The sequence below is a fragment of the Brachyhypopomus gauderio genome, chromosome 1, assembly GCF_052324685.1.
Source record: "Brachyhypopomus gauderio isolate BG-103 chromosome 1, BGAUD_0.2, whole genome shotgun sequence".
Taxonomy (NCBI): domain Eukaryota; kingdom Metazoa; phylum Chordata; class Actinopteri; order Gymnotiformes; family Hypopomidae; genus Brachyhypopomus; species Brachyhypopomus gauderio.
Window position 1 is genome coordinate 44121434 of NC_135211.1, and position 26192 is coordinate 44147625.

At 44.5% G+C, this 26192-nt stretch overlaps 44 non-coding genes across 44 annotated transcripts; 21 read left to right on the forward strand and 23 right to left on the reverse strand.

Moving 5' to 3' along the window:
• Positions 1-933: 933 nt before the first annotated feature.
• Positions 934-1006, forward strand: trnaa-agc (transfer RNA alanine (anticodon AGC)). Its single transcript has one exon. It is a non-coding gene; the product is annotated as a tRNA-Ala (tRNA).
• A 288-nt stretch (positions 1007-1294) lies between these two features.
• trnai-aau (transfer RNA isoleucine (anticodon AAU)) lies at positions 1295-1368 on the reverse strand. The gene has a single exon. It is a non-coding gene; the product is annotated as a tRNA-Ile (tRNA).
• Positions 1369-1701: 333 nt separating this feature from the next.
• trnaa-agc (transfer RNA alanine (anticodon AGC)) lies at positions 1702-1774 on the forward strand. Its single transcript has one exon. It is a non-coding gene; the product is annotated as a tRNA-Ala (tRNA).
• A 288-nt stretch (positions 1775-2062) lies between these two features.
• trnai-aau (transfer RNA isoleucine (anticodon AAU)) lies at positions 2063-2136 on the reverse strand. The gene has a single exon. It is a non-coding gene; the product is annotated as a tRNA-Ile (tRNA).
• A 695-nt stretch (positions 2137-2831) lies between these two features.
• On the reverse strand, positions 2832-2905 carry trnai-aau (transfer RNA isoleucine (anticodon AAU)). Its single transcript has one exon. It is a non-coding gene; the product is annotated as a tRNA-Ile (tRNA).
• A 694-nt stretch (positions 2906-3599) lies between these two features.
• Positions 3600-3673, reverse strand: trnai-aau (transfer RNA isoleucine (anticodon AAU)). Its single transcript has one exon. It is a non-coding gene; the product is annotated as a tRNA-Ile (tRNA).
• A 333-nt stretch (positions 3674-4006) lies between these two features.
• Positions 4007-4079, forward strand: trnaa-agc (transfer RNA alanine (anticodon AGC)). The gene has a single exon. It is a non-coding gene; the product is annotated as a tRNA-Ala (tRNA).
• Positions 4080-4368: 289 nt separating this feature from the next.
• Positions 4369-4442, reverse strand: trnai-aau (transfer RNA isoleucine (anticodon AAU)). Its single transcript has one exon. It is a non-coding gene; the product is annotated as a tRNA-Ile (tRNA).
• Positions 4443-4775: 333 nt separating this feature from the next.
• On the forward strand, positions 4776-4848 carry trnaa-agc (transfer RNA alanine (anticodon AGC)). Its single transcript has one exon. It is a non-coding gene; the product is annotated as a tRNA-Ala (tRNA).
• Positions 4849-5136: 288 nt separating this feature from the next.
• trnai-aau (transfer RNA isoleucine (anticodon AAU)) lies at positions 5137-5210 on the reverse strand. The gene has a single exon. It is a non-coding gene; the product is annotated as a tRNA-Ile (tRNA).
• Positions 5211-5543: 333 nt separating this feature from the next.
• On the forward strand, positions 5544-5616 carry trnaa-agc (transfer RNA alanine (anticodon AGC)). Its single transcript has one exon. It is a non-coding gene; the product is annotated as a tRNA-Ala (tRNA).
• A 695-nt stretch (positions 5617-6311) lies between these two features.
• On the forward strand, positions 6312-6384 carry trnaa-agc (transfer RNA alanine (anticodon AGC)). Its single transcript has one exon. It is a non-coding gene; the product is annotated as a tRNA-Ala (tRNA).
• Positions 6385-6673: 289 nt separating this feature from the next.
• trnai-aau (transfer RNA isoleucine (anticodon AAU)) lies at positions 6674-6747 on the reverse strand. Its single transcript has one exon. It is a non-coding gene; the product is annotated as a tRNA-Ile (tRNA).
• A 1102-nt stretch (positions 6748-7849) lies between these two features.
• On the forward strand, positions 7850-7922 carry trnaa-agc (transfer RNA alanine (anticodon AGC)). Its single transcript has one exon. It is a non-coding gene; the product is annotated as a tRNA-Ala (tRNA).
• Positions 7923-8618: 696 nt separating this feature from the next.
• trnaa-agc (transfer RNA alanine (anticodon AGC)) lies at positions 8619-8691 on the forward strand. The gene has a single exon. It is a non-coding gene; the product is annotated as a tRNA-Ala (tRNA).
• Positions 8692-8980: 289 nt separating this feature from the next.
• trnai-aau (transfer RNA isoleucine (anticodon AAU)) lies at positions 8981-9054 on the reverse strand. Its single transcript has one exon. It is a non-coding gene; the product is annotated as a tRNA-Ile (tRNA).
• A 333-nt stretch (positions 9055-9387) lies between these two features.
• On the forward strand, positions 9388-9460 carry trnaa-agc (transfer RNA alanine (anticodon AGC)). The gene has a single exon. It is a non-coding gene; the product is annotated as a tRNA-Ala (tRNA).
• A 289-nt stretch (positions 9461-9749) lies between these two features.
• Positions 9750-9823, reverse strand: trnai-aau (transfer RNA isoleucine (anticodon AAU)). The gene has a single exon. It is a non-coding gene; the product is annotated as a tRNA-Ile (tRNA).
• Positions 9824-10156: 333 nt separating this feature from the next.
• On the forward strand, positions 10157-10229 carry trnaa-agc (transfer RNA alanine (anticodon AGC)). The gene has a single exon. It is a non-coding gene; the product is annotated as a tRNA-Ala (tRNA).
• A 289-nt stretch (positions 10230-10518) lies between these two features.
• On the reverse strand, positions 10519-10592 carry trnai-aau (transfer RNA isoleucine (anticodon AAU)). The gene has a single exon. It is a non-coding gene; the product is annotated as a tRNA-Ile (tRNA).
• Positions 10593-11287: 695 nt separating this feature from the next.
• trnai-aau (transfer RNA isoleucine (anticodon AAU)) lies at positions 11288-11361 on the reverse strand. Its single transcript has one exon. It is a non-coding gene; the product is annotated as a tRNA-Ile (tRNA).
• Positions 11362-11694: 333 nt separating this feature from the next.
• trnaa-agc (transfer RNA alanine (anticodon AGC)) lies at positions 11695-11767 on the forward strand. Its single transcript has one exon. It is a non-coding gene; the product is annotated as a tRNA-Ala (tRNA).
• Positions 11768-12825: 1058 nt separating this feature from the next.
• On the reverse strand, positions 12826-12899 carry trnai-aau (transfer RNA isoleucine (anticodon AAU)). Its single transcript has one exon. It is a non-coding gene; the product is annotated as a tRNA-Ile (tRNA).
• Positions 12900-13232: 333 nt separating this feature from the next.
• On the forward strand, positions 13233-13305 carry trnaa-agc (transfer RNA alanine (anticodon AGC)). The gene has a single exon. It is a non-coding gene; the product is annotated as a tRNA-Ala (tRNA).
• Positions 13306-14001: 696 nt separating this feature from the next.
• On the forward strand, positions 14002-14074 carry trnaa-agc (transfer RNA alanine (anticodon AGC)). Its single transcript has one exon. It is a non-coding gene; the product is annotated as a tRNA-Ala (tRNA).
• Positions 14075-15132: 1058 nt separating this feature from the next.
• On the reverse strand, positions 15133-15206 carry trnai-aau (transfer RNA isoleucine (anticodon AAU)). Its single transcript has one exon. It is a non-coding gene; the product is annotated as a tRNA-Ile (tRNA).
• Positions 15207-15539: 333 nt separating this feature from the next.
• On the forward strand, positions 15540-15612 carry trnaa-agc (transfer RNA alanine (anticodon AGC)). The gene has a single exon. It is a non-coding gene; the product is annotated as a tRNA-Ala (tRNA).
• Positions 15613-15901: 289 nt separating this feature from the next.
• trnai-aau (transfer RNA isoleucine (anticodon AAU)) lies at positions 15902-15975 on the reverse strand. Its single transcript has one exon. It is a non-coding gene; the product is annotated as a tRNA-Ile (tRNA).
• A 333-nt stretch (positions 15976-16308) lies between these two features.
• Positions 16309-16381, forward strand: trnaa-agc (transfer RNA alanine (anticodon AGC)). Its single transcript has one exon. It is a non-coding gene; the product is annotated as a tRNA-Ala (tRNA).
• A 289-nt stretch (positions 16382-16670) lies between these two features.
• Positions 16671-16744, reverse strand: trnai-aau (transfer RNA isoleucine (anticodon AAU)). The gene has a single exon. It is a non-coding gene; the product is annotated as a tRNA-Ile (tRNA).
• Positions 16745-17846: 1102 nt separating this feature from the next.
• trnaa-agc (transfer RNA alanine (anticodon AGC)) lies at positions 17847-17919 on the forward strand. The gene has a single exon. It is a non-coding gene; the product is annotated as a tRNA-Ala (tRNA).
• A 289-nt stretch (positions 17920-18208) lies between these two features.
• Positions 18209-18282, reverse strand: trnai-aau (transfer RNA isoleucine (anticodon AAU)). Its single transcript has one exon. It is a non-coding gene; the product is annotated as a tRNA-Ile (tRNA).
• Positions 18283-18615: 333 nt separating this feature from the next.
• trnaa-agc (transfer RNA alanine (anticodon AGC)) lies at positions 18616-18688 on the forward strand. Its single transcript has one exon. It is a non-coding gene; the product is annotated as a tRNA-Ala (tRNA).
• A 289-nt stretch (positions 18689-18977) lies between these two features.
• trnai-aau (transfer RNA isoleucine (anticodon AAU)) lies at positions 18978-19051 on the reverse strand. Its single transcript has one exon. It is a non-coding gene; the product is annotated as a tRNA-Ile (tRNA).
• Positions 19052-19384: 333 nt separating this feature from the next.
• Positions 19385-19457, forward strand: trnaa-agc (transfer RNA alanine (anticodon AGC)). The gene has a single exon. It is a non-coding gene; the product is annotated as a tRNA-Ala (tRNA).
• Positions 19458-19746: 289 nt separating this feature from the next.
• trnai-aau (transfer RNA isoleucine (anticodon AAU)) lies at positions 19747-19820 on the reverse strand. The gene has a single exon. It is a non-coding gene; the product is annotated as a tRNA-Ile (tRNA).
• Positions 19821-21691: 1871 nt separating this feature from the next.
• On the forward strand, positions 21692-21764 carry trnaa-agc (transfer RNA alanine (anticodon AGC)). The gene has a single exon. It is a non-coding gene; the product is annotated as a tRNA-Ala (tRNA).
• Positions 21765-22053: 289 nt separating this feature from the next.
• Positions 22054-22127, reverse strand: trnai-aau (transfer RNA isoleucine (anticodon AAU)). Its single transcript has one exon. It is a non-coding gene; the product is annotated as a tRNA-Ile (tRNA).
• A 333-nt stretch (positions 22128-22460) lies between these two features.
• Positions 22461-22533, forward strand: trnaa-agc (transfer RNA alanine (anticodon AGC)). The gene has a single exon. It is a non-coding gene; the product is annotated as a tRNA-Ala (tRNA).
• Positions 22534-22822: 289 nt separating this feature from the next.
• trnai-aau (transfer RNA isoleucine (anticodon AAU)) lies at positions 22823-22896 on the reverse strand. The gene has a single exon. It is a non-coding gene; the product is annotated as a tRNA-Ile (tRNA).
• A 333-nt stretch (positions 22897-23229) lies between these two features.
• trnaa-agc (transfer RNA alanine (anticodon AGC)) lies at positions 23230-23302 on the forward strand. Its single transcript has one exon. It is a non-coding gene; the product is annotated as a tRNA-Ala (tRNA).
• Positions 23303-23591: 289 nt separating this feature from the next.
• On the reverse strand, positions 23592-23665 carry trnai-aau (transfer RNA isoleucine (anticodon AAU)). Its single transcript has one exon. It is a non-coding gene; the product is annotated as a tRNA-Ile (tRNA).
• Positions 23666-25129: 1464 nt separating this feature from the next.
• trnai-aau (transfer RNA isoleucine (anticodon AAU)) lies at positions 25130-25203 on the reverse strand. Its single transcript has one exon. It is a non-coding gene; the product is annotated as a tRNA-Ile (tRNA).
• Positions 25204-25898: 695 nt separating this feature from the next.
• On the reverse strand, positions 25899-25972 carry trnai-aau (transfer RNA isoleucine (anticodon AAU)). Its single transcript has one exon. It is a non-coding gene; the product is annotated as a tRNA-Ile (tRNA).
• Between the last annotated feature and the right edge of the window lie 220 nt (positions 25973-26192).

The window sequence follows — 26192 nt, forward strand, 5'->3', positions numbered from 1 at the left end:
AATCTACTCAACCTTTGAGCCACTGCTAAAATGCAAGTCCATGCAGCTGTTCACAGTAAAGAAATGTAAAAATCATCAATTGCAGTGTCTGTAGAGCTTTGCACTCTCAGTTTGGACTTGAGCTTTTGTCCAGGATCTGAACAACAAGAGCACTGAGCCTAGTAGGGGTATTAGCTCAAGTGGTAGAGCGCTCGCTTAGCATGCAAGAGGTAGTGGGATCGATGCCCACATTCTCCATTATAGGCATTTCAGTCATGCTCGATAGTGAAAAAGAAAATTGGTGCATGTTTTTTGACCCTGACGCTTCCATAATTCTTTTCACACACTACATGCCAAATCTCTGTTAGAATGTGTCACCTTAAACATGTGATTCGTACTATATGAGTACTCAACAATAAAGGCTCGCACATGTCAAGAGTCCACACCGTCCGACAAGACTTTCTGATCTCCACCATACAAGTTGGAATTTGAGAGACCCAAAATAACACTAATCCGCCTCATATCTGATCCAAAAGACTATCATCAATGTCCCGTATGGGGATCAAACCCATGACCTTGGCGTTATTAGCACCACGCTCTAACCAGCTGAGCTAACCGGCCTACATGATGGAGGCTTTCTGCAAGTTGTGTGGCTGAGGTAGGCCTGTTCCATGAAAGTATACAAATGGTATGAGGAGGGATGTCTGCGGTAATCGACCAAGCACAGACATTAGTTGACACCTCCAGTTTCCTTCTCTTCTTGGTTGATTGGCGGTCAACGATCAAATTAAATCTACTCAACCTTTGAGCCACTGCTAAAATGCAAGTCCATGCAGCTGTTCACAGTAAAGAAATGTAAAAATCATCAATTGCAGTGTCTGTAGAGCTTTGCACTCTCAGTTTGGACTTGAGCTTTTGTCCAGGATCTGAACAACAAGAGCACTGAGCCTCGTAGGGGAATTAGCTCAAGTGGTAGAGTGCTCGCTTAGCATGCGAGAGGTAGTGGGATCGATGCCCACATTCTCCATTATAGGCATTTCAGTCATGCTCGATAGTAAAAAGAAAATTGGTGCATGTTTTTTGACCCTGACGCCCCCATAATTCTTTTCACACACTACATGCCAAATCTCTGTTAGAATGTGTCACCTTAAACATGTGATTCGTACTATATGAGTACTCAACAATAAGGGCTCGCACATGTCAAGAGTCCACACCGTCCGACAAGACTTTCTGATCTCCACCATACAAGTTGGCATTTGAGAGACCCAAAATAACACTAATCCGCCTCATATCTGATCCAAAAGACTATCATCAATGGCCCGTATGGGGATCGAACCCATGACCTTGGCGTTATTAGCACCACGCTCTAACCAGCTGAGCTAACCGGCCTACATGATGGAGTCTTTCTGCAAGTTGTGTGGCTGAGGTAGGCCTGTTCAATGAAAGTATACAAATGGTATGAGGAGGGATGTCTGCGGTAATCGACCAAGCACAGACATTAGTTGACACCTCCAGTTTCCTTCTCTTCTTGGTTGATTGGCGGTCAACGATCAAATTAAATCTACTCAACCTTTGAGCCACTGCTAAAATGCAAGTCCATGCAGCTGTTCACAGTAAAGAAATGTAAAAATCATCAATTGCAGTGTCTGTAGAGCTTTGCACTCTCAGTTTGGACTTGAGCTTTTGTCCAGGATCTGAACAACAAGAGCACTGAGCCTCATAGGGGAATTAGCTCAAGTGGTAGAGTGCTCGCTTAGCATGCGAGAGGTAGTGGGATCGATGCCCACATTCTCCATTATAGGCATTTCAGTCATGCTCGATAGTAAAAAGAAAATTGGTGCATGTTTTTTGACCCTGACGCCCCCATAATTCTTTTCACACACTACATGCCAAATCTCTGTTAGAATGTGTCACCTTAAACATGTGATTCGTACTATATGAGTACTCAACAATAAGGGCTCGCACATGTCAAGAGTCCACACCGTCCGACAAGACTTTCTGATCTCCACCATACAAGTTGGCATTTGAGAGACCCAAAATAACACTAATCCGCCTCATATCTGATCCAAAAGACTATCATCAATGGCCCGTATGGGGATCGAACCCATGACCTTGGCGTTATTAGCACCACGCTCTAACCAGCTGAGCTAACCGGCCTACATGATGGAGTCTTTCTGCAAGTTGTGTGGCTGAGGTAGGCCTGTTCCATGAAAGTATACAAATGGTATGAGGAGGGATGTCTGCGGTAATCGACCAAGCACAGACATTAGTTGACACCTCCAGTTTCCTTCTCTTCTTGGTTGATTGGCGGTCAACGATCAAATTAAATCTACTCAACCTTTGAGCCACTGCTAAAATGCAAGTCCATGCAGCTGTTCACAGTAAATAAATGTAAAAATCATCAATTGCAGTGTCTGTAGAGCTTTGCACTCTCAGTTTGGACTTGAGATTTTGTCCAGGATCTGAACAACAAGAGCACTGAGCCCAGTAGGGGAATTAGCTCAAGTGGTAGAGCGCTCGCTTAGCATGCGAGAGGTAGTGGTATCGATGCCCACATTCTCCATTATAGGCATTTCAGTCATGCTCGATAGTGAAAAACAAAATTGGTGCATGTTTTTTGACCCTGACGCTTCCATAATTCTTTTCACACACTACATGCCAAATCTCTGTTAGAATGTGTCACCTTAAACATGTGATTCGTACTATATGAGTACTCAACCATAAGGGCTCGCACATGTCAAGAGTCCACACCGTCCGACAAGACTTTCTGATCTCCACCATACAAGTTGGAATTTGAGAGACCCAAAATAACACTAATCCGCCTCATATCTGATCCAAAAGACTACCATCAATGGCCCGTATGGGGATTGAACCCATGACCTTGGCATTATTAGCACCACGCTCTAACCAGCTGAGCTAACCGGCCTACATGATGGAGGCTTTCTGCAAGTTGTGTGGCTGAGATAGGCCTGTTCCATGAAAGTATACAAATGGTATGAGGAGGGATGTCTGCGGTAATCGACCAAGCACAGACATTAGTTGACACCTCCAGTTTCCTTCTCTTCTTGGTTGATTGGCGGTCAACGATCAAATTAAATCTACTCAACCTTTGAGCCACTGCTAAAATGCAAGTCCATGCAGCTGTTCACAGTAAAGAAATGTAAAAATCATCAATTGCAGTGTCTGTAGAGCTTTGCACTCTCAGTTTGGACTTGAGCTTTTGTCCAGGATCTGAACAACAAGAGCACTGAGCCTCGTAGGGGAATTAGCTCAAGTGGTAGAGCGCTCGCTTAGCATGCGAGAGGTAGTGGGATTGATGCCCACATTCTCCATTATAGGCATTTCAGTCAAGCTCGATAGTAAAAAGAAAATTGGTGCATGTTTTTTGACCCTGACGCTTCCATAATTCTTTTCACACACTACATGCCAAATCTCTGTTAGAATGTGTCACCTTAAACATGTGATTCGTACTATATGAGTACTCAACAATAAGGGCTCGCACATGTCAAGAGTCCACACCGTCCGACAAGACTTTCTGATCTCCACCATACAAGTTGGAATTTGAGAGACCCAAAATAACACTAATCCGCCTCATATCTGATCCAAAAGACTATCATCAATGGCCCGTATGGGGATTGAACCCATGACCTTGGCATTATTAGCACCACGCTCTAACCAGCTGAGCTAACCGGCCTACATGATGGAGGCTTTCTGCAAGTTGTGTGGCTGAGATAGGCCTGTTCCATGAAAGTATACAAATGGTATGAGGAGGGATGTCTGCGGTAATCGACCAAGCACAGACATTAGTTGACACCTCCAGTTTCCTTCTCTTCTTGGTTGATTGGCGGTCAACGATCAAATTAAATCTACTCAACCTTTGAGCCACTGCTAAAATGCAAGTCCATGCAGCTGTTCACAGTAAAGAAATGTAAAAATCATCAATTGCAGTGTCTGTAGAGCTTTGCACTCTCAGTTTGGACTTGAGCTTTTGTCCAGGATCTGAACAACAAGAGCACTGAGCCTAGTAGGGGAATTAGCTCAAGTGGTAGAGCGCTCGCTTAGCATGCGAGAGGTAGTGGGATCGATGCCCACATTCTCCATTATAGGCATTTCAGTCATGCTCGATAGTGAAAAAGAAAATTGGTGCATGTTTTTTGACAATGACGCTTCCATAATTCTTTTCACACACTACATACCAAATCTCTGTTAGAATGTGTCACCTCAAACATGTGATTCGTACTATATGAGTACTCAACAATAAGGGCTCGCACATGTCAAGAGTCCACACCGTCCGACAAGACTTTCTGATCTCCACCATACAAGTTGGAATTTGAGAGACCCAAAATAACACTAATCCGCCTCACATCTGATCCAAAAGACTATCATCAATGGCTCGTATGGGGATCGAACCCATGACCTTGGCGTTATTAGCACCACGCTCTAACCAGCTGAGCTAACCGGCCTACATGATGGAGGCTTTCTGCAAGTTGTGTGGCTGAGGTAGGCCTGTTCCATGAACGTATACAAATGGTATGAGGAGGGATGTCTGCGGTAATCGACCAAGCACAGACATTAGTTGACACCTCCAGTTTCCTTCTCTTCTTGGTTGATTGGCGGTCAACGATCAAATTAAATCTCCTCAACCTTTGAGCCACTGCTAAAATGCAAGTCCATGCAGCTGTTCACAGTAAAGAAATGTAAAAATCATCAATTGCAGTGTCTGTAGAGCTTTGCACTCTCAGTTTGGACTTGAGCTTTTGTCCAGGATCTGAACAACAAGAGCACTGAGCCTCGTAGGGGAATTAGCTCAAGTGGTAGAGTGCTCGCTTAGCATGCGAGAGGTAGTGGGATCGATGCCCACATTCTCCATTATAGGCATTTCAGTCATGCTCGATAGTAAAAAGAAAATTGGTGCATGTTTTTTGACCCTGACGCTTCCATAATTCTTTTCACACACTACATGCCAAATCTCTGTTAGAATGTGTCACCTTAAACATGTGATTCGTACTATATGAGTACTCAACCATAAGGGCTCGCACATGTCAAGAGTCCACACCGTCCGACAAGACTTTCTGATCTCCACCATACAAGTTGGAATTTGAGAGACCCAAAATAACACTAATCCGCCTCATATCTGATCCAAAAGACTATCATCAATGGCCCATATGGGGATTGAACCCATGACCTTGGCATTATTAGCACCACGCTCTAACCAGCTGAGCTAACCGGCCTACATGATGGAGGCTTTCTGCAAGTTGTGTGGCTGAGATAGGCCTGTTCCATGAAAGTATACAAATGGTATGAGGAGGGATGTCTGCGGTAATCGACCAAGCACAGACATTAGTTGACACCTCCAGTTTCCTTCTCTTCTTGGTTGATTGGCGGTCAACGATCAAATTAAATCTACTCAACCTTTGAGCCACTGCTAAAATGCAAGTCCATGCAGCTGTTCACAGTAAAGAAATGTAAAAATCATCAATTGCAGTGTCTGTAGAGCTTTGCACTCTCAGTTTGGACTTGAGCTTTTGTCCAGGATCTGAACAACAAGAGCACTGAGCCTCGTAGGGGAATTAGCTCAAGTGGTAGAGCGCTCGCTTAGCATGCGAGAGGTAGTGGGATCGATGCCCACATTCTCCATTATAGGCATTTCAGTCAAGCTCGATAGTAAAAAGAAAATTGGTGCATGTTTTTTGACCCTGACGCTTCCATAATTCTTTTCACACACTACATGCCAAATCTCTGTTAGAATGTGTCACCTTAAACATGTGATTCGTACTATATGAGTACTCAACAATAAGGGCTCGCACATGTCAAGAGTCCACACCGTCCGACAAGACTTTCTGATCTCCACCATACAAGTTGGAATTTGAGAGACCCAAAATAACACTAATCCGCCTCATATCTGATCCAAAAGACTATCATCAATGGCCCGTATGGGGATCGAACCCATGACCTTGGCGTTATTAGCACCAAGTTCTAACCAGCTGAGCTAACCGTCCTACATGATGGAGGCTTTCTGCAAGTTGTGTTGCTGAGATAGGCCTGTTCCATGAAAGTATACAAATGGTATGAGGAGGGATGTCTGCGGTAATCGACCAAGCACAGACATTAGTTGACACCTCCAGTTTCCTTCTCTTCTTGGTTGATTGGCGGTCAACGATCAAATTAAATCTACTCAACCTTTGAGCCACTGCTAAAATGCAAGTCCATGCAGCTGTTCACAGTAAAGAAATGTAAAAATCATCAATTGCAGTGTCTGTAGAGCTTTGCACTCTCAGTTTGGACTTGAGCTTTTGTCCAGGATCTGAACAACAAGAGCACTGAGCCCAGTAGGGGAATTAGCTCAAGTGGTAGAGCGCTCGCTTAGCATGCGAGAGGTAGTGGGATCGATGCCCACATTCTCCATTATAGGCATTTCAGTCATGCTCGATAGTGAAAAAGAAAATTGGTGCATGTTTTTTGACCCTGACGCTTCCATAATTCTTTTCACACACTACATGCCAAATCTCTGTTAGAATGTGTCACCTTAAACATGTGATTCGTACTATATGAGTAGTCAACCATAAGGGCTCGCACATGTCAAGAGTCCACACCATCCGACAAGACTTTCTGATCTCCACCATACAAGTTGGAATTTGAGAGACCCCAAATAACACTAATCCGCCTCATATCTGATCCAAAAGACTATCATCAATGGCCCGTATGGGGATCGAACCCATGACCTTGGCGTTATTAGCACCACGCTCTAACCAGCTGAGCTAACCGGCCTACATGATGGAGGCTTTCTGCAAGTTGTGTGGCTGAGGTAGGCCTGTTCCATGAACGTATACAAATGGTATGAGGAGGGATGTCTGCGGTAATCGACCAAGCACAGACATTAGTTGACACCTCCAGTTTCCTTCTCTTCTTGGTTGATTGGCGGTCAACGATCAAATTAAATCTACTCAACCTTTGAGCCACTGCTAAAATGCAAGTCCATGCAGCTGTTCACAGTAAAGAAATGTAAAAATCATCAATTGCAGTGTCTGTAGAGCTTTGCACTCTCAGTTTGGACTTGAGCTTTTGTCCAGGATCTGAACAACAAGAGCACTGAGCCTAGTAGGGGAATTAGCTCAAGTGGTAGAGCGCTCGCTTAGCATGCGAGAGGTAGTGGTATCGATGCCCACATTCTCCATTATAGGCATTTCAGTCATGCTCGATAGTGAAAAAGAAAATTGGTGCATGTTTTTTGACCCTGACGCTTCCATAATTCTTTTCACACACTACATGCCAAATCTCTGTTAGAATGTGTCACCTTAAACATGTGATTCGTACTATATGAGTACTCAACAATAAGGGCTCGCACATGTCAAGAGTCCACACCGTCCGACAAGACTTTCTGATCTCCACCATACAAGTTGGCATTTGAGAGACCCAAAATAACACTAATCCGCCTCATATCTGATCCAAAAGACTATCATCAATGGCCCGTATAGGGATCGAACCCATGACCTTGGCGCTATTAGCACCACGCTCTAACCAGCTGAGCTAACCACCCTACATGATGGAGTCTTTCTGCAAGTTGTGTGGCTGAGGTAGGCCTGTTCCATGAAAGTATACAAATGGTATGAGGAGGGATGTCTGCGGTAATCGACCAAGCACAGACATTAGTTGACACCTCCAGTTTCCTTCTCTTCTTGGTTGATTGGCGGTCAACGATCAAATTAAATCTACTCAACCTTTGAGCCACTGCTAAAATGCAAGTCCATGCAGCTGTTCACAGTAAAGAAATGTAAAAATCATCAATTGCAGTGTCTGTAGAGCTTTGCACTCTCAGTTTGGACTTGAGCTTTTGTCCAGGATCTGAACAACAAGAGCACTTAGCCTAGTAGGGGAATTAGCTCAAGTGGTAGAGCGCTCGCTTAGCATGCGAGAGGTAGTGGGATCGATGCCCACATTCTCCATTATAGGCATTTCAGTCATGCTCGATAGTGAAAAAGAAAATTGGTTCATGTTTTTTGACCCTGACGCTTCCATAATTCTTTTCACACACTACATGCCAAATCTCTGTTAGAATGTGTCACCTTAAACATGTGATTCGTACTATATGAGTACTCAACAATAAGGGCTCGCACATGTCAAGAGTCCACACTGGCCGACAAGACTTTCTGATCTCCACCATACAAGTTGGCATTTGAGAGACCCAAGATAACACTAATCCGCCTCATATCTGATCCAAAAGACGATGATCAATGGCCCGTATGGGGATCGAACCCATGACCTTGGCGTTATTAGCACCACGCTATAACCAGCTGAGCTAACCAGCCTACATGATGGAGTCTTTCTGCAAGTTGTGTGGCTGAGGTAGGCCTGTTCCATGAAAGTATACAAATGGTATGAGGAGGGATGTCTGCGGTAATCGACCAAGCACAGACATTAGTTGACACCTCCAGTTTCCTTCTCTTCTTGGTTGATTGGCGGTCAACGATCAAATTAAATCTACTCAACCTTTGAGCCACTGCTAAAATGCAAGTCCATGCAGCTGTTCACAGTAAAGAAATGTAAAAATCATCAATTGCAGTGTCTGTAGAGCTTTGCACTCTCAGTTTGGACTTGAGCTTTTTTCCAGGATCTGAACAACAAGAGCACTGAGCCTCGTAGGGGAATTAGCTCAAGTGGTAGAGCGCTCGCTTAGCATGCGAGAGGTAGTGGGATCGATGCCCACATTCTCCATTATAGGCATTTCAGTCATGCTCGATAGTGAAAAAGAAAATTGGTGCATGTTTTTTGACCCTGACGCTCCCATAATTCTTTTCACACACTACATGCCAAATCTCTGTTAGAATGTGTCACCTTAAACATGTGATTCGTACTATATGAGTACTCAACAATAAGGGCTCGCACATGTCAAGAGTCCACACTGGCCGACAAGACTTTCTGATCTCCACCATACAAGTTGGCATTTGAGAGACCCAAAATAACACTAATCCGCCTCATATCTGATACAAAAGACTATCATCAATGGCCCGTATGGGGATCGAACCCATGACCTTGGCGTTATTAGCACCACGCTCTAACCAGCTGAGCTAACCGGCCTACATGATGGAGTCTTTCTGCAAGTTGTGTGGCTGAGGTAGGCCTGTTCCATGAAAGTATACAAATGGTATGAGGAGGGATGTCTGCGGTAATCGACCAAGCACAGACATTAGTTGACACCTCCAGTTTCCTTCTCTTCTTGGTTGATTGGCGGTCAACGATCAAATTAAATCTACTCAACCTTTGAGCCACTGCTAAAATGCAAGTCCATGCAGCTGTTCACAGTAAAGAAATGTAAAAATCATCAATTGCAGTGTCTGTAGAGCTTTGCACTCTCAGTTGGGACTTGAGCTTTTTTCCAGGATCTGAACAACAAGAGCACTGAGCCTCGTAGGGGAATTAGCTCTAGTGGTAGAGCGCTCGCTTAGCATGCGAGAGGTAGTGGGATCGATGCCCACATTCTCCATTATAGGCATTTCAGTCATGCTCGATAGTGAAAAAGAAAATTGGTGCATGTTTTTTGACCCTGACGCTTCCATAATTCTTTTCACACACTACATGCCAAATCTCTGTTAGAATGTGTCACCTTAAACATGTGATTCGTACTATATGAGTACTCAACAATAAGGGCTCGCACATGTCAAGAGTCCACACTGGCCGACAAGACTTTCTGATCTCCACCATACAAGTTGGCATTTGAGAGACCCAAGATAACACTAATCCGCCTCATATCTGATCCAAAAGACTATCATCAATGGCCCGTATGGGGATCGAACCCATGACCTTGGCGTTATTAGCACCACGCTCTAACCAGCTGAGCTAACCGGCCTACGTGATGGAGTCTTTCTGCAAGTTGTGTGGCTGAGGTAGGCCTGTTCCATGAAAGTATACAAATGGTATGAGGAGGGATGTCTGCGGTAATCGACCAAGCACAGACATTAGTTGACACCTCCAGTTTCCTTCTCTTCTTGGTTGATTGGCGGTCAACGATCAAATTAAATCTACTCAACCTTTGAGCCACTGCTAAAATGCAAGTCCATGCAGCTGTTCACAGTAAAGAAATGTAAAAATCATCAATTGCAGTGTCTGTAGAGCTTTGCACTCTCAGTTTGGACTTGAGCTTTTGTCCAGGATCTGAACAACAAGACCACTGAGCCTAGTAGGGGAATTAGCTCAAGTGGTAGAGCGCTCGCTTAGCATGCGAGAGGTAGTGGGATCGATGCCCACATTCTCCATTATAGGCATTTCAGTCATGCTCGATAGTGAAAAAGAATATTGGTGCATGTTTTTTGACCCTGACGCTCCCATAATTCTTTTCACACACTACATGCCAAATCTCTGTTAGAATGTGTCACCTTAAACATGTGATTCGTACTATATGAGTACTCAACAATAAGGGCTCGCACATGTCAAGAGTCCACACTGGCCGACAAGACTTTCTGATCTCCACCATACAAGTTGGCATTTGAGAGACCCAAGATAACACTAATCCGCCTCATATCTGATCCAAAAGACGATGATCAATGGCCCCTATGGGGATCGAACCCATGACCTTGGCGTTATTAGCACCACGCTCTAACCAGCTGAGCTAACCGGCCTACATGATGGAGGCTTACTGCAAGTTGTGTGGCTGAGGTAGGCCTGTTCCATGAAAGTATACAAATGGTATGAGGAGGGATGTCTGTGGTAATCGACCAAGCACAGACATTAGTTGACACCTCCAGTTTCCTTCTCTTCTTGGTTGATTGGCGGTCAACGATCAAATTAAATCTACTCAACCTTTGAGCCACTGCTAAAATGCAAGTCCATGCAGCTGTTCACAGTAAAGAAATGTAAAAATCATCAATTGCAGTGTCTGTAGAGCTTTGCACTCTCAGTTTGGACTTGAGCTTTTGTCCAGGATCTGAACAACAAGAGCACTGAGCCTAGTAGGGGAATTAGCTCAAGTGGTAGAGTGCTCGCTTAGCATGCGAGAGGTAGTGGGATCGATGCCCACGTTCTCCATTATAGGCATTTCAGTCATGCTCGATAGTGAAAAAGAAAATTGGTGCATGTTTTTTGACCCTGACGCTCCCATAATTCTTTTCACACACTACATGCCAAATCTCTGTTAGAATGTGTCACCTTAAACATGTGATTCGTACTATATGAGTACTCAACAATAAGGGCTCGCACATGTCAAGAGTCCACACTGGCCGACAAGACTTTCTGATCTCCACCATACAAGTTGGCATTTGAGAGACCCAAAATAACACTAATCCGCCTCATATCTGATCCAAAAGACTATCATCAATGGCACGTATGGGGATCGAACCCATGACCTTGGCGTTATTAGCACCACGCTCTAACCAGCTGAGCTAACCGGCCTACATGATGGAGTCTTTCTGCAAGTTGTGTGGCTGAGGTAGGCCTGTTCCATGAAAGTATACAAATGGTATGAGGAGGGATGTCTGCGGTAATCGACCAAGCACAGACATTAGTTGACACCTCCAGTTTCCTTCTCTTCTTGGTTGATTGGCGGTCAACGATCAAATTAAATCTACTCAACCTTTGAGCCACTGCTAAAATGCAAGTCCATGCAGCTGTTCACAGTAAAGAAATGTAAAAATCATCAATTGCAGTGTCTGTAGAGCTTTGCACTCTCAGTTTGGACTTGAGCTTTTGTCCAGGATCTGAACAACAAGAGCACTGAGCCTAGTAGGGGAATTAGCTCAAGTGGTAGAGCGCTCGCTTAGCATGCGAGAGGTAGTGGGATCGATGCCCACATTCTCCATTATAGGCATTTCAGTCATGCTCGATAGTGAAAAAGAAAATTGGTGCATGTTTTTTGACCCTGACGCTTCCATAATTCTTTTCACACACTACATGCCAAATCTCTGTTAGAATGTGTCACCTTAAACATGTGATTCGTACTATATGAGTACTCAACAATAAGGGCTCGCACATGTCAAGAGTCCACACTGGCCGACAAGACTTTCTGATCTCCACCATACAAGTTGGCATTTGAGAGACCCAAGATAACACTAATCCGCCTCATATCTGATCCAAAAGACGATGATCAATGGCGCCTATGGGGATCGAACCCATGACCTTGGCGTTATTAGCACCACGCTCTAACCAGCTGAGCTAACCGGCCTACATGATGGAGGCTTTCTGCAAGTTGTGTGGCTGAGGTAGGCCTGTTCCATGAAAGTATACAAATGGTATGAGGAGGGATGTCTGTGGTAATCGACCAAGCACAGACATTAGTTGACACCTCCAGTTTCCTTCTCTTCTTGGTTGATTGGCGGTCAACGATCAAATTAAATCTACTCAACCTTTGAGCCACTGCTAAAATGCAAGTCCATGCAGCTGTTCACAGTAAAGAAATGGAAAAATCATCAATTGCAGTGTCTGTAGAGCTTTGCACTCTCAGTTTGGACTTGAGCTTTTGTCCAGGATCTGAACAACAAGAGCACTGAGCCTAGTAGGGGAATTAGCTCAAGTGGTAGAGCGCTCGCTTAGCATGCGAGAGGTAGTGGGATCGATGCCCAAATTCTCCATTATAGGCATTTCAGTCATGCTCGATAGTGAAAAAGAAAATTGGTGCATGTTTTTTGACCCTGACGCTTCCATAATTCTTTTCACACACTACATGCCAAATCTCTGTTAGAATGTGTCACCTTAAACATGTGATTCGTACTATATGAGTACTCAACAATAAGGGCTCGCACATGTCAAGAGTCCACACCGTCCGACAAGACTTTCTGATCTCCACCATACAAGTTGGCATTTGAGAGACCCAAAATAACACTAATCCGCCTCATATCTGATCCAAAAGACTATCATCAATGGCCCGTATGGGGATCGAACCCATGACCTTGGCGTTATTAGCACCACGCTCTAACCAGCTGAGCTAACCGGCCTACGTGATGGAGTCTTTCTGCAAGTTGTGTGGCTGAGGTAGGCCTGTTCCATGAAAGTATACAAATGGTATGAGGAGGGATGTCTGCGGTAATCGACCAAGCACAGACATTAGTTGACACCTCCAGTTTCCTTCTCTTCTTGGTTGATTGGCGGTCAACGATCAAATTAAATCTACTCAACCTTTGAGCCACTGCTAAAATGCAAGTCCATGCAGCTGTTCACAGTAAAGAAATGTAAAAATCATCAATTGCAGTGTCTGTAGAGCTTTGCACTCTCAGTTTGGACTTGAGCTTTTGTCCAGGATCTGAACAACAAGAGCACTGAGCCTAGTAGGGGAATTAGCTCAAGTGGTAGAGCGCTCGCTTAGCATGCGAGAGGTAGTGGGATCGATGCCCACATTCTCCATTATAGGCATTTCAGTCATGCTCGATAGTGAAAAAGAAAATTGGTGCATGTTTTTTGACCCTGACGCTCCCATAATTCTTTTCACACACTACATGCCAAATCTCTGTTAGAATGTGTCACCTTAAACATGTGATTCGTACTATATGAGTACTCAACAATAAGGGCTCGCACATGTCAAGAGTCCACACTGGCCGACAAGACTTTCTGATCTCCACCATACAAGTTGGCATTTGAGAGACCCAAGATAACACTAATCCGCCTCATATCTGATCCAAAAGACGATGATCAATGGCCCCTATGGGGATCGAACCCATGACCTTGGAGTTATTAGCACCACGCTCTAACCAGCTGAGCTAACCGGCCTACATGATGGAGGCTTTCTGCAAGTTGTGTGGCTGAGGTAGGCCTGTTCCATGAAAGTATACAAATGGTATGAGGAGGGATGTCTGTGGTAATCGACCAAGCACAGACATTAGTTGACACCTCCAGTTTCCTTCTCTTCTTGGTTGATTGGCGGTCAACGATCAAATTAAATCTACTCAACCTTTGAGCCACTGCTAAAATGCAAGTCCATGCAGCTGTTCACAGTAAAGAAATGTAAAAATCATCAATTGCAGTGTCTGTAGAGCTTTGCACTCTCAGTTTGGACTTGAGCTTTTGTCCAGGATCTGAACAACAAGAGCACTGAGCCTAGTAGGGGAATTAGCTCAAGTGGTAGAGCGCTCGCTTAGCATGCGAGAGGTAGTGGGATCGATGCCCACATTCTCCATTATAGGCATTTCAGTCATGCTCGATAGTGAAAAAGAAAATTGGTGCATGTTTTTTGACCCTGACGCTTCCATAATTCTTTTCACACACTACATGCCAAATCTCTGTTAGAATGTGTCACCTTAAACATGTGATTCGTACTATATGAGTACTCAACAATAAGGGCTCGCACATGTCAAGAGTCCACACTGGCCGACAAGACTTTCTGATCTCCACCATACAAGTTGGCATTTGAGAGACCCAAGATAACACTAATCCGCCTCATATCTGATCCAAAAGACGATGATCAATGGCGCCTATGGGGATCGAACCCATGACCTTGGCGTTATTAGCACCACGCTCTAACCAGCTGAGCTAACCGGCCTACATGATGGAGGCTTTCTGCAAGTTGTGTGGCTGAGGTAGGCCTGTTCCATGAAAGTATACAAATGGTATGAGGAGGGATGTCTGCGGTAATCGACCAAGCACAGACATTAGTTGACACCTCCAGTTTCCTTCTCTTCTTGGTTGATTGGCGGTCAACGATCAAATTAAATCTACTCAACCTTTGAGCCACTGCTAAAATGCAAGTCCATGCAGCTGTTCACAGTAAAGAAATGGAAAAATCATCAATTGCAGTGTCTGTAGAGCTTTGCACTCTCAGTTTGGACTTGAGCTTTTGTCCAGGATCTGAACAACAAGAGCACTGAGCCTAGTAGGGGAATTAGCTCAAGTGGTAGAGCGCTCGCTTAGCATGCGAGAGGTAGTGAGATCGATGCCCACGTTCTCCATTATAGGCATTTCAGTCATGCTCGATAGTGAAAAAGAAAATTGGTGCATGTTTTTTGACCCTGACGCTTCCATAATTCTTTTCACACACTACATGCCAAATCTCTGTTAAAATGTGTCACCTTAAACATGTGATTCGTACTATATGAGTACTCAACAATAAGGGCTCGCACATGTCAAGAGTCCACACCGTCCGACAAGACTTTCTGATCTCCACCATACAAGTTGGCATTTGAGAGACCCAAAATAACACTAATCCGCCTCATATCTGATCCAAAAGACTATCATCAATGGCCCGTATGGGGATCGAACCCATGACTTTGGCGTTATTAGCGCCACGCTCTAACCAGCTGAGCTAACCGGCCTACATGATGGAGTCTTTCTGCAAGTTGTGTGGCTGAGGTAGGCCTGTTCCATGAAAGTATACAAATGGTATGAGGAGGGATGTCTGCGGTAATCGACCAAGCACAGACATTAGTTGACACCTCCAGTTTCCTTCTCTTCTTGGTTGATTGGCGGTCAACGATCAAATTAAATCTACTCAACCTTTGAGCCACTGCTAAAATGCAAGTCCATGCAGCTGTTCACAGTAAAGAAATGTAAAAATCATCAATTGCAGTGTCTGTAGAGCTTTGCACTCTCAGTTTGGACTTGAGCTTTTGTCCAGGATCTGAACAACAAGAGCACTGAGCCTAGTAGGGGAATTAGCTCAAGTGGTAGAGCGCTCGCTTAGCATGCGAGAGGTAGTGGGATCGATGCCCACATTCTCCATTATAGGCATTTCAGTCATGCTCGATAGTGAAAAAGAAAATTGGTGCATGTTTTTTGACCCTGACGCTCCCATAATTCTTTTCACACACTACATGCCAAATCTCTGTTAGAATGTGTCACCTTAAACATGTGATTCGTACTATATGAGTACTCAACAATAAGGGCTCGCACATGTCAAGAGTCCACACTGGCCGACAAGACTTTCTGATCTCCACCATACAAGTTGGCATTTGAGAGACCCAAAATAACACTAATCCGCCTCATATCTGATCCAAAAGACTATCATCAATGGCCCGTATGGGGATCGAACCCATGACCTTGGCGTTATTAGCACCACGCTCTAACCAGCTGAGCTAACCGGCCTACATGATGGAGTCGTTCTGCAAGTTGTGTGGCTGAGGTAGGCCTGTTCCATGAAAGTATACAAATGGTATGAGGAGGGATGTCTGCGGTAATCGACCAAGCACAGACATTAGTTGACACCTCCAGTTTCCTTCTCTTCTTGGTTGATTGGCGGTCAACGATCAAATTAAATCTACTCAACCTTTGAGCCACTGCTAAAATGCAAGTCCATGCAGCTGTTCACAGTAAAGAAATGTAAAAATCATCAATTGCAGTGTCTGTAGAGCTTTGCACTCTCAGTTTGGACTTGAGCTTTTGTCCAGGATCTGAACAACAAGAGCACTGAGCCTAGTAGGGGAATTAGCTCAAGTGGTAGAGCGCTCGCTTAGCATGCGAGAGGTAGTGGGATCGATGCCCACATTCTCCATTATAGGCATTTCAGTCATGCTCGATAGTGAAAAAGAAAATTGGTGCATGTTTTTTGACCCTGACGCTTCCATAATTCTTTTCACACACTACATGCCAAATCTCTGTTAGAATGTGTCACCTTAAACATGTGATTCGTACTATATGAGTACTCAACAATAAGGGCTCGCACATGTCAAGAGTCCACACTGGCCGACAAGACTTTCTGATCTCCACCATACAAGTTGGCATTTGAGAGACCCAAAATAACACTAATCCGCCTCATATCTGATCCAAAAGACTATCATCAATGGCCCGTATGGGGATCGAACCCATGACCTTGGCGTTATTAGCACCACGCTCTAACCAGCTGAGCTAACCGGCCTACATGATGGAGTCTTTCTGCAAGTTGTGTGGCTGAGGTAGGCCTGTTCCATGAAAGTATACAAATGGTATGAGGAGGGATGTCTGCGGTAATCGACCAAGCACAGACATTAGTTGACACCTCCAGTTTCCTTCTCTTCTTGGTTGATTGGCGGTCAACGATCAAATTAAATCTCCTCAACCTTTGAGCCACTGCTAAAATGCAAGTCCATGCAGCTGTTCACAGTAAAGAAATGTAAAAATCATCAATTGCAGTGTCTGTAGAGCTTTGCACTCTCAGTTTGGACTTGAGCTTTTGTCCAGGATCTGAACAACAAGAGCACTGAGCCTAGTAGGGGAATTAGCTCAAGTGGTAGAGCGCTCGCTTAGCATGCGAGAGGTAGTGAGATCGATGCCCACATTCTCCATTATAGGCATTTCAGTCATGCTCGATAGTGAAAAAGAAAATTGGTGCATGTTTTTTGACCCTGACGCTTCCATAATTCTTTTCACACACTACATGCCAAATCTCTGTTAGAATGTGTCACCTTAAACATGTGATTCGTACTATATGAGTACTCAACAATAAGGGCTCGCACATGTCAAGAGTCCACACCGTCCGACAAGACTTTCTGATCTCCACCATACAAGTTGGCATTTGAGAGACCCAAAATAACACTAATCCGCCTCATATCTGATCCAAAAGACTATCATCAATGGCCCGTATGGGGATCGAACCCATGACCTTGGCGTTATTAGCACCACGCTCTAACCAGCTGAGCTAAACGGCCTACATGATGGAGGCTTTCTGCAAGTTGTGTGGCTGAGGTAGGCCTGTTCCATGAAAGTATACAAATGGTATGAGGAGGGATGTCTGCGGTAATCGACCAAGCACAGACATTAGTTGACACCTCCAGTTTCCTTCTCTTCTTGGTTGATTGGCGGTCAACGATCAAATTAAATCTACTCAACCTTTGAGCCACTGCTAAAATGCAAGTCCATGCAGCTGTTCACAGTAAAGAAATGTAAAAATCATCAATTGCAGTGTCTGTAGAGCTTTGCACTCTCAGTTTGGACTTGAGCTTTTGTCCAGGATCTGAACAACAAGAGCACTGAGCCTAGTAGGGGAATTAGCTCAAGTGGTAGAGCGCTCGCTTAGCATGCGAGAGGTAGTGGGATCGATGCCCACATTCTCCATTATAGGCATTTCAGTCATGCTCGATAGTGAAAAAGAAAATTGGTGCATGTTTTTTGACCCTGACGCTTCCATAATTCTTTTCACACACTACATGCCAAATCTCTGTTAGAATGTGTCACCTTAAACATGTGATTCGTACTATATGAGTACTCAACAATAAGGGCTCGCACATGTCAAGAGTCCACACCGTCCGACAAGACTTTCTGATCTCCACCATACAAGTTGGCATTTGAGAGACCCAAAATAACACTAATCCGCCTCATATCTGATCCAAAAGACTATCATCAGTGGCCCGTATGGGGATCGAACCCATGACCTTGGCGTTATTAGCGCCACGCTCTAACCAGCTGAGCTAACCGGCCTACATGATGGAGTCTTTCTGCAAGTTGTGTGGCTGAGGTAGGCCTGTTCCATGAAAGTATACAAATGGTATGAGGAGGGATGTCTGCGGTAATCGACCAAGCACAGACATTAGTTGACACCTCCAGTTTCCTTCTCTTCTTGGTTGATTGGCGGTCAACGATCAAATTAAATCTACTCAACCTTTGAGCCACTGCTAAAATGCAAGTCCATGCAGCTGTTCACAGTAAAGAAATGTAAAAATCATCAATTGCAGTGTCTGTAGAGCTTTGCACTCTCAGTTTGGACTTGAGCTTTTGTCCAGGATCTGAACAACAAGAGCACTGAGCCTAGTAGGGGAATTAGCTCAAGTGGTAGAGCGCTCGCTTAGCATGCGAGAGGTAGTGGGTTCGATGCCCACATTCTCCATTATAGGCATTTCAGTCATGCTCGATAGTGAAAAAGAAAATTGGTGCATGTTTTTTGACCCTGACGCCTCCATAATTCTTTTCACACACTACATGCCAAATCTCTGTTAAAATGTGTCACCTTAAACATGTGATTCGTACTATATGAGTACTCAACAATAAGGGCTCGCACATGTCAAGAGTCCACACCGTCCGACAAGACTTTCTGATCTCCACCATACAAGTTGGCATTTGAGAGACCCAAAATAACACTAATCCGCCTCATATCTGATCCAAAAGACTATCATCAGTGGCCCGTATGGGGATCGAACCCATGACCTTGGCGTTATTAGCGCCACGCTCTAACCAGCTGAGCTAACCGGCCGACATGATGGAGTCTTTCTGCAAGTTGTGTGGCTGAGGTAGGCCTGTTCCATGAAAGTATACAAATGGTATGAGGAGGGATGTCTGCGGTAATCGACCAAGCACAGACATTAGTTGACACCTCCAGTTTCCTTCTCTTCTTGGTTGATTGGCGGTCAACGATCAAATTAAATCTACTCAACCTTTGAGCCACTGCTAAAATGCAAGTCCATGCAGCTGTTCACAGTAAAGAAATGTAAAAATCATCAATTGCAGTGTCTGTAGAGCTTTGCACTCTCAGTTTGGACTTGAGCTTTTGTCCAGGATCTGAACAACAAGAGCACTGAGCCTAGTAGGGGAATTAGCTCAAGTGGTAGAGCGCTCGCTTAGCATGCGAGAGGTAGTGGGATCGATGCCCACATTCTCCATTATAGGCATTTCAGTCATGCTCGATAGTGAAAAAGAAAATTGGTGCATGTTTTTTGACCCTGACGCTCCCATAATTCTTTTCACACACTACATGCCAAATCTCTGTTAGAATGTGTCACCTTAAACATGTGATTCGTACTATATGAGTACTCAACAATAAGGGCTCGCACATGTCAAGAGTCCACACTGGCCGACAAGACTTTCTGATCTCCACCATACAAGTTGGCATTTGAGAGACCCAAAATAACACTAATCCGCCTCATATCTGATCCAAAAGACTATCATCAATGGCCCGTATGGGGATCGAACCCATGACCTTGGCGTTATTAGCACCACGCTCTAACCAGCTGAGCTAACCGGCCTACATGATGGAGTCTTTCTGCAAGTTGTGTGGCTGAGGTAGGCCTGTTCCATGAAAGTATACAAATGGTATGAGGAGGGATGTCTGCGGTAATCGACCAAGCACAGACATTAGTTGACACCTCCAGTTTCCTTCTCTTCTTGGTTGATTGGCGGTCAACGATCAAATTAAATCTCCTCAACCTTTGAGCCACTGCTAAAATGCAAGTCCATGCAGCTGTTCACAGTAAAGAAATGTAAAAATCATCAATTGCAGTGTCTGTAGAGCTTTGCACTCTCAGTTTGGACTTGAGCTTTTGTCCAGGATCTGAACAACAAGAGCACTGAGCCTAGTAGGGGAATTAGCTCAAGTGGTAGAGCGCTCGCTTAGCATGCGAGAGGTAGTGAGATCGATGCCCACGTTCTCCATTATAGGCATTTCAGTCATGCTCGATAGTGAAAAAGAAAATTGGTGCATGTTTTTTGACCCTGACGCTTCCATAATTCTTTTCACACACTACATGCCAAATCTCTGTTAAAATGTGTCACCTTAAACATGTGATTCGTACTATATGAGTACTCAACAATAAGGGCTCGCACATGTCAAGAGTCCACACCGTCCGACAAGACTTTCTGATCTCCACCATACAAGTTGGCATTTGAGAGACCCAAAATAACACTAATCCGCCTCATATCTGATCCAAAAGACTATCATCAATGGCCCGTATGGGGATTGAACCCATGACCTTGGCGTTATTAGCGCCACGCTTTAACCAGCTGAGCTAACCGACCTACATGATGGAGTCTTTCTGCAAGTTGTGTGGCTGAGGTAGGCCTGTTCCATGAAAGTATACAAATGGTATGAGGAGGGATGTCTGCGGTAATCGACCAAGCACAGACATTAGTTGACACCTCCAGTTTCCTTCTCTTCTTGGTTGATTGGCGGTCAACGATCAAATTAAATCTACTCAACCTTTGAGCCACTGCTAAAATGCAAGTCCATGCAGCTGTTCACAGTAAAGAAATGTAAAAATCATCAATTGCAGTGTCTGTAGAGCTTTGCACTCTCAGTTTGGACTTGAGCTTTTGTCCAGGATCTGAACAACAAGAGCACTTAGCCTAGTAGGGGAATTAGCTCAAGTGGTAGAGCGCTCGCTTAGCATGCGAGAGGTAGTGAGATCGATGCCCACGTTCTCCATTATAGGCATTTCAGTCATGCTCGATAGTGAAAAAGAAAATTTGTGCATGTTTTTTGACCCTGACGCTTCCATAATTCTTTTCACACACTACATGCCAAATCTCTGTTAAAATGTGTCACCTTAAACATGTGATTCGTACTATATGAGTACTCAACAATAAGGGCTCGCACATGTCAAGAGTCCACACCGTCCGACAAGACTTTCTGATCTCCACCATACAAGTTGGCATTTGAGAGACCCAAAATAACACTAATCCGCCTCATATCTGATCCAAAAGACTATCATCAATGGCCCGTATGGGGATCGAACCCATGACCTTGGCGTTATTAGCACCACGCTCTAACCAGCTGAGCTAAACGGCCTACATGATGGAGGCTTTCTGCAAGTTGTGTGGCTGAGGTAGGCCTGTTCCATGAAAGTATACAAATGGTATGAGGAGGGATGTCTGCGGTAATCGACCAAGCACAGACATTAGTTGACACCTCCAGTTTCCTTCTCTTCTTGGTTGATTGGCGGTCAACGATCAAATTAAATCTACTCAACCTTTGAGCCACTGCTAAAATGCAAGTCCATGCAGCTGTTCACAGTAAAGAAATGTAAAAATCATCAATTGCAGTGTCTGTAGAGCTTTGCACTCTCAGTTTGGACTTGAGCTTTTGTCCAGGATCTGAACAACAAGAGCACTGAGCCTAGTAGGGGAATTAGCTCAAGTGGTAGAGCGCTCGCTTAGCATGCGAGAGGTAGTGGGATCGATGCCCACATTCTCCATTATAGGCATTTCAGTCATGCTCGATAGTGAAAAAGAAAATTGGTGCATGTTTTTTGACCCTGACGCTTCCATAATTCTTTTCACACACTACATGCCAAATCTCTGTTAGAATGTGTCACCTTAAACATGTGATTCGTACTATATGAGTACTCAACAATAAGGGCTCGCACATGTCAAGAGTCCACACCGTCCGACAAGACTTTCTGATCTCCACCATACAAGTTGGCATTTGAGAGACCCAAAATAACACTAATCCGCCTCATATCTGATCCAAAAGACTATCATCAGTGGCCCGTATGGGGATCGAACCCATGACCTTGGCGTTATTAGCGCCACGCTCTAACCAGCTGAGCTAACCGGCCTACATGATGGAGTCTTTCTGCAAGTTGTGTGGCTGAGGTAGGCCTGTTCCATGAAAGTATACAAATGGTATGAGGAGGGATGTCTGCGGTAATCGACCAAGCACAGACATTAGTTGACACCTCCAGTTTCCTTCTCTTCTTGGTTGATTGGCGGTCAACGATCAAATTAAATCTACTCAACCTTTGAGCCACTGCTAAAATGCAAGTCCATGCAGCTGTTCACAGTAAAGAAATGTAAAAATCATCAATTGCAGTGTCTGTAGAGCTTTGCACTCTCAGTTTGGACTTGAGCTTTTGTCCAGGATCTGAACAACAAGAGCACTGAGCCTAGTAGGGGAATTAGCTCAAGTGGTAGAGCGCTCGCTTAGCATGCGAGAGGTAGTGGGTTCGATGCCCACATTCTCCATTATAGGCATTTCAGTCATGCTCGATAGTGAAAAAGAAAATTGGTGCATGTTTTTTGACCCTGACGCCTCCATAATTCTTTTCACACACTACATGCCAAATCTCTGTTAAAATGTGTCACCTTAAACATGTGATTCGTACTATATGAGTACTCAACAATAAGGGCTCGCACATGTCAAGAGTCCACACCGTCCGACAAGACTTTCTGATCTCCACCATACAAGTTGGCATTTGAGAGACCCAAAATAACACTAATCCGCCTCATATCTGATCCAAAAGACTATCATCAGTGGCCCGTATGGGGATCGAACCCATGACCTTGGCGTTATTAGCGCCACGCTCTAACCAGCTGAGCTAACCGGCCGACATGATGGAGTCTTTCTGCAAGTTGTGTGGCTGAGGTAGGCCTGTTCCATGAAAGTATACAAATGGTATGAGGAGGGATGTCTGCGGTAATCGACCAAGCACAGACATTAGTTGACACCTCCAGTTTCCTTCTCTTCTTGGTTGATTGGCGGTCAACGATCAAATTAAATCTACTCAACCTTTGAGCCACTGCTAAAATGCAAGTCCATGCAGCTGTTCACAGTAAAGAAATGTAAAAATCATCAATTGCAGTGTCTGTAGAGCTTTGCACTCTCAGTTTGGACTTGAGCTTTTGTCCAGGATCTGAACAACAAGAGCACTGAGCCTAGTAGGGGAATTAGCTCAAGTGGTAGAGCGCTCGCTTAGCATGCGAGAGGTAGTGGGATCGATGCCCACATTCTCCATTATAGGCATTTCAGTCATGCTCGATAGTGAAAAAGAAAATTGGTGCATGTTTTTTGACCCTGACGCTCCCATAATTCTTTTCACACACTACATGCCAAATCTCTGTTAGAATGTGTCACCTTAAACATGTGATTCGTACTATATGAGTACTCAACAATAAGGGCTCGCACATGTCAAGAGTCCACACTGGCCGACAAGACTTTCTGATCTCCACCATACAAGTTGGCATTTGAGAGACCCAAAATAACACTAATCCGCCTCATATCTGATCCAAAAGACTATCATCAATGGCCCGTATGGGGATCGAACCCATGACCTTGGCGTTATTAGCACCACGCTCTAACCAGCTGAGCTAACCGGCCTACATGATGGAGTCTTTCTGCAAGTTGTGTGGCTGAGGTAGGCCTGTTCCATGAAAGTATACAAATGGTATGAGGAGGGATGTCTGCGGTAATCGACCAAGCACAGACATTAGTTGACACCTCCAGTTTCCTTCTCTTCTTGGTTGATTGGCGGTCAACGATCAAATTAAATCTCCTCAACCTTTGAGCCACTGCTAAAATGCAAGTCCATGCAGCTGTTCACAGTAAAGAAATGTAAAAATCATCAATTGCAGTGTCTGTAGAGCTTTGCACTCTCAGTTTGGACTTGAGCTTTTGTCCAGGATCTGAACAACAAGAGCACTGAGCCTAGTAGGGGAATTAGCTCAAGTGGTAGAGCGCTCGCTTAGCATGCGAGAGGTAGTGAGATCGATGCCCACGTTCTCCATTATAGGCATTTCAGTCATGCTCGATAGTGAAAAAGAAAATTGGTGCATGTTTTTTGACCCTGACGCTTCCATAATTCTTTTCACACACTACATGCCAAATCTCTGTTAAAATGTGTCACCTTAAACATGTGATTCGTACTATATGAGTACTCAACAATAAGGGCTCGCACATGTCAAGAGTCCACACCGTCCGACAAGACTTTCTGATCTCCACCATACAAGTTGGCATTTGAGAGACCCAAAATAACACTAATCCGCCTCATATCTGATCCAAAAGACTATCATCAATGGCCCGTATGGGGATTGAACCCATGACCTTGGCGTTATTAGCGCCACGCTTTAACCAGCTGAGCTAACCGACCTACATGATGGAGTCTTTCTGCAAGTTGTGTGGCTGAGGTAGGCCTGTTCCATGAAAGTATACAAATGGTATGAGGAGGGATGTCTGCGGTAATCGACCAAGCACAGACATTAGTTGACACCTCCAGTTTCCTTCTCTTCTTGGTTGATTGGCGGTCAACGATCAAATTAAATCTACTCAACCTTTGAGCCACTGCTAAAATGCAAGTCCATGCAGCTGTTCACAGTAAAGAAATGTAAAAATCATCAATTGCAGTGTCTGTAGAGCTTTGCACTCTCAGTTTGGACTTGAGCTTTTGTCCAGGATCTGAACAACAAGAGCACTTAGCCTAGTAGGGGAATTAGCTCAAGTGGTAGAGCGCTCGCTTAGCATGCGAGAGGTAGTGAGATCGATGCCCACGTTCTCCATTATAGGCATTTCAGTCATGCTCGATAGTGAAAAAGAAAATTGGTGCATGTTTTTTGACCCTGACGCTTCCATAATTCTTTTCACACACTACATGCCAAATCTCTGTTAAAATGTGTCACCTTAAACATGTGATTCGTACTATATGAGTACTCAACAATAAGGGCTCGCACATGTCAAGAGTCCACACCGTCCGACAAGACTTTCTGATCTCCACCATACAAGTTGGCATTTGAGAGACCCAAAATAACACTAATCCGCCTCATATCTGATCCAAAAGACTATCATCAATGGCCCGTATGGGGATCGAACCCATGACCTTGGCGTTATTAGCGCCACGCTCTAACCAGCTGAGCTAACCGGCCTACATGATGGAGTCTTTCTGCAAGTTGTGTGGCTGAGGTAGGCCTGTTCCATGAAAGTATACAAATGGTATGAGGAGGGATGTCTGCGGTAATCGACCAAGCACAGACATTAGTTGACACCTCCAGTTTCCTTCTCTTCTTGGTTGATTGGCGGTCAACGATCAAATTAAATCTACTCAACCTTTGAGCCACTGCTAAAATGCAAGTCCATGCAGCTGTTCACAGTAAAGAAATGTAAAAATCATCAATTGCAGTGTCTGTAGAGCTTTGCACTCTCAGTTTGGACTTGAGCTTTTGTCCAGGATCTGAACAACAAGAGCACTGAGCCTCGTAGGGGAATTAGCTCAAGTGGTAGAGCGCTCGCTTAGCATGCAAGAGGTAGTGGGATCGATGCCCACATTCTCCATTATAGGCATTTCAGTCATGCTCGATAGTGAAAAAGAAAATTGGTGCATGTTTTTTGACCCTGACGCTTCCATAATTCTTTTCACACACTACATGCCAAATCTCTGTTAGAATGTGTCACCTTAAACATGTGATTCGTACTATATGAGTACTCAACAATAAGGGCTCGCACATGTCAAGAGTCCACACTGGCCGACAAGACTTTCTGATCTCCACCATACAAGTTGGCATTTGAGAGACCCAAAATAACACTAATCCGCCTCATATCTGATCCAAAAGACTATCATCAATGGCCCGTATGGGGATCGAACCCATGACCTTGGCGTTATTAGCACCACGCTCTAACCAGCTGAGCTAACCGGCCTACATGATGGAGGCTTTCTGCAAGTTGTGTGGCTGAGGTAGGCCTGTTCCATGAAAGTATACAAATGGTATGAGGAGGGATGTCTGCGGTAATCGACCAAGCACAGACATTAGTTGACACCTCCAGTTTCCTTCTCTTCTTGGTTGATTGGCGGTCAACGATCAAATTAAATCTACTCAACCTTTGAGCCACTGCTAAAATGCAAGTCCATGCAGCTGTT